Source organism: Nematolebias whitei, chromosome 4, assembly GCF_014905685.2.
Source record: "Nematolebias whitei isolate Nwh7 chromosome 4, NemWhi1, whole genome shotgun sequence".
In the NCBI taxonomy this organism is placed as follows: Eukaryota; Metazoa; Chordata; class Actinopteri; order Cyprinodontiformes; family Rivulidae; genus Nematolebias; species Nematolebias whitei.
This window is the reverse complement of record NC_056501.1, coordinates 35,088,600-35,092,831: the sequence shown is the minus strand read 5'-3', so window position 1 is coordinate 35,092,831 and position 4,232 is coordinate 35,088,600. Positions and strand designations below refer to the sequence as shown.

At 37.0% G+C, this 4,232-nt stretch overlaps 1 long non-coding RNA gene across 1 annotated transcript; it reads right to left on the bottom strand.

Annotated features, from left to right (window-relative positions):
* Nucleotides 1–1,893: 1,893 nt before the first annotated feature.
* LOC119409141 lies at nt 1,894–3,734 on the bottom strand. The gene is made up of 4 exons (XR_005186762.1): nt 3,555–3,734; nt 3,016–3,108; nt 2,547–2,644; nt 1,894–2,464 (listed from the first exon to the last, which is right to left on the bottom strand). It is a non-coding gene; the product is annotated as an uncharacterized LOC119409141 (long non-coding RNA).
* Between the last annotated feature and the right edge of the window lie 498 nt (nt 3,735–4,232).

Below are 4,232 nucleotides of genomic sequence, written 5' to 3'. Positions count from 1 at the left end.
ACACACACACGAGGAGCCAGGACTCTTCACTTCTCCCCCTCTCACACACACGAGAAGAAGGACCCCCACATCCCTTTGTCTCAGAAACACAGGGCGTTCCTTCACACAGAAAAACTAACTTTTCAGCGCGCTTTGAGTCTGTCTGCGATCTGATTGGTCAGTATCCAATCAGAAGTGGTTTACATCGTGTTACATTATATAAACAGGAAATGAAATCAATCTGGGGGAGCCTCTTCAAAGTAAAACAGGAAGTGGGTCAATTTCAAAATAAAATAAGAATTGGGAGTCAGATTCAAAAGGAACAAATATTATTCCACAACACAATTCAAGATATCTCGAATGTAATTATGACTAGTCAGAATGACACTTTTAGATATCTTGAATTAAGAAATGACGCGTAGGACCCGCGGCTGCTACTTAGCTGTTCAAACAGCTGCCTGCAGAATTTTGTGTGGCTGCAATGGCGCTAGCTGTTCTGGACAACATTGTTAGAAAATGCCACAACTTCCTGTGGCTATAGTGTTAGCGTTAGACAGTGAGGAAAATGGCTCAGTCTCTGCGCTGTTGTTTTTGTTCAGTTCCTGATTGTTCTTGTGGGGCAAGAAAACAACCGTATCTGTCCTACCATGCTTTACTGCACTCTCACAGCCTGCATGAGTCACCATAATTAGTCAGTGTCTTACCTGAGAGAAGACTGGCTGGCTTTTGGATTTTTGTATGTGAATGTGAGGCCCATGTTTGTTTGTTTTGCAATTCTTAGGTATTATTCATATTTATTAATTTCATATTTATATTCCAGGTTGAAGGTGACAGTTGAGTCTCGTGTAGTTCTGTTCCAGTGTTTACTTGTAAACAAACCCAAGTGTCTTTTCTGTGTATAAATTATGTCCTTGGGTGAAAGTCCTTAGGTGGTGTTGCAGTAAGTTTATAAAATAAAAATAACATCCATACCCAAGCTTGTCACATGTATATAAATTGTTCTAGTGTTACGTAGTTACCAGTAGTTAATGTTTTGAATTATTTTAAACATTCTTCAATTAAAACACACTTGAGCAGCATACTGTACTGTTTTTTTATTTGTGGATTGATTCAGTTGAATTGCAAGGAAAACAAGTGCAATTTACAATATCTAGTAAAAACAAAAAACATTTAACTATTTAAGTTAACATTTTATAACTGTACACTATAAATTGAAAGTGGATTATAGATATTTTATCAAATTATGTAATTTCAAATTAAATAAATTGGCACATTTATGTATTTTTCATGAATAACTATTTACAGTATTTACATCTAAAAAGTTAAGTCTGGACATTCCAAAAAACAAAACAAACAAAAAAAAAAGGTAGAAACGTTTCGTCTTTCATCCGAAAGGCTTCTTCAGTTTGAGGTGCTGCTCAAAGTCAAAGTCACTTATTGTCAAAAACTGCAACATGTACAGGACATACACAGGATTGAAATTACATTTCTCTCAGACCCCGGTGCAACAATAACCATTTAACATTAAAACATTTATTAAGCATACGCATAAAATGAAGTAATAAATGGTTCACACATTTACACATGGTTGTCAGCAGCAAACTGGTTGATCCACTCTGAGAAGGTGCTATTTAAGAGACTGAGCTGAATACAGCACCTCAGACTGAGGAAGTCTCTTGGATGAGAGACGAAACATTTCTACTTTTTGTGTGTGTGTGTTTTGCTTTTTGAATGTCCAGAGGACCAGACTTAACTTTTTTAGATTCCCCTACCTGGATCACTGAGCATCATCAAGATACAGTATTTACAGTGATTCACACAGATTGAGACTGATTAAAAATATGAAGGAACAAAAGGGTGATTTATAAATTTTATGTTTCTTGCTGCATTGATATAAACACATGGATGAAGGTGTTGAAGTAAAACATGTCCAGTTTAGACTTCATCTGATCAATCAATCAATCATCAATCCATTCATCACACCATACCCGTTCAACAGTTATTGTTTAGTGTACCCCCTGATCATCTGAGCTGCCAGTGCTGTCAGCAGACTTCCTCTGCACTTCCTCTGTAAGCAACACGGAAAGCGTAAACAGCTCGCAGTAAGCCTTGGTTGTTTAAGCTGTACCCACGCGGGACATCTGGACTGCTCCCTGGTTCTGGCCTGTACTTCATGTGACACTTGCAGAGACTGAAGGTGCATAAGTTGACCGAGTGTGGGCAAAAAACACATGTTGGGAAGACTATGCAGCATCGAAGGAAGAGCAGGGAGGTCTGGAGCCATGTGGTGCAGAATGATGCTGCGCAGGACTTCTCAGGTGGGCACTGGTGAGACCTCAGTGAGCCCTGTGGCACAGGACCAAGTCTGGATGGTACCAGCTCCAAAGCTGAGAGACCATCTCTAGGATAAGTGTGATAAGTGGTTGGGACTCCAGCTGGTGTAGTTTTTCTCCCGATGCCAGGATGTCAGGATCTGGAAGTGGTCCTACAAACACACGAGTGACAGAATCACAATAAGTTTTGACAAAGGAAACATGGACATAAAAACATTAACCCAAAAATTATACCTGTGAAAGTTCTGTAAAGCGTGGAGTGCAAACATCTTTTCACCAGTTTTGGGCTTTCGCACCACCACCACCTCGCTGGCAGGTTCAGGATGGATTCCCTTTCAAGAAATAAACATAAAATATGTCAAACTAAAAAATAAATAAATGTAAAGAGACAAGTGAGCAATTTGGTAGGACACAGTGGGACAGATTTGAGAGTTAAGATTTTTACTTAACTTGCAAATATTACTAATTCATAGAGGTTGAACCTGCATTTATTCATTACCTACAAAAACAAACAATTCTAAACAAGTTAGGAGAGAAAAATATATTTGACACAAGTAATATTGAGACTATGACAAATTTCACATGGCACTAATAATATACAGGTGGGAAAGTTATTACAATTATTGTTATGAGAATCATAACCATCATATACTAAATAATATAACAGAAAAGAATGTGTTCCACTCTTATTTTATTTTTTTACCTGTGTTCTTTGTCTGTGCCTTCTTTGTAAATCTCTTGTGCAGTCCAGTACAGGAGGACCAGTTGGCAGCTGGAGTTGGGAGTAGTGGGCAGTCTGGTAAAAAAAAAAGTACAACTACATGGTTACAAAAACCTTTACCAGCTGCACTTCTGCAGAAATAAGCCAACATTTCTTTTTTCAACACACACTGAGATCTAAAATAGATCTGATTTTAGCACACACACACACACACACACACACACACACACATATAATTAATACTTGTTATAACATATTTAGCTTCAAACCAAGTAATAGATTGTATAATAGATGGATTCACTTAACACATCACCTTACATATACACAGCACGCTACATACACATAAACATACGTTTGGCACTAATGGAACCTCATAAAAATATAATTAAAAATGTTATATCATGTCTGTCTCAAACACTCCAAATAATGTAGCACACTAAATTAGGCTTCTTTATTACGATGTTTATGCGCTTCACATGTTGTAGCTAACGGTTAGCTTGCTAAGCTACGTCTTTTCTTACCTTGACAGCTGTGGAGATTTTCTTCAAGGAAAAACTTTTGGCCTTTTAAGTTTTAGTTCGAGAATTCGCCGCTGCTATTTCCTCCGCAGCAGTGAAAAAAAAGATTGGCAAATTAAGCAAAGATGTTGAAAAGAGAGCCATGTCTCCTTAGTGCAAAGACTCGCAAAGCAGGAAGTGTCGGTTTCCGGTTGTCGTGAAAAAGACGTCGCAAAAAAGTCTTCTTGTTTCAGATACAATAAATAATCCGAGCTGCCGCGCTAAAAATCATGTTAAAAATACGAGCGTTGAGTTGGACTGACCTGATTTTGCAGATTATAATATAAAAAGGCTAAAATGCCTTATGATTTTTCCGCCAAAATGCTACGTAAATCTGTGACGTTTTGACTAGTCAGAATAACAATTCAAGATATCTTGAATGTCATTCTGACTAGTCAAAATGTGAATTCAAGATATCTTAAATAGAAAAGCCGTCTACATTATAAAATATTCAAGATATCTTGAATTAATTTTGAGATATCTTAAAAGTAATTTTGACTAGTCATAAGTACAGTTCTAGATATCTTTAAGTTAGTTTTGCCTAGTCGTTATTTGCTATCAAGATATCTACAATTTAATTTGCACTAGTCAAAACTTCATTTGTGATATCTACAAATACATTTAAGATATCTTGAATAATGA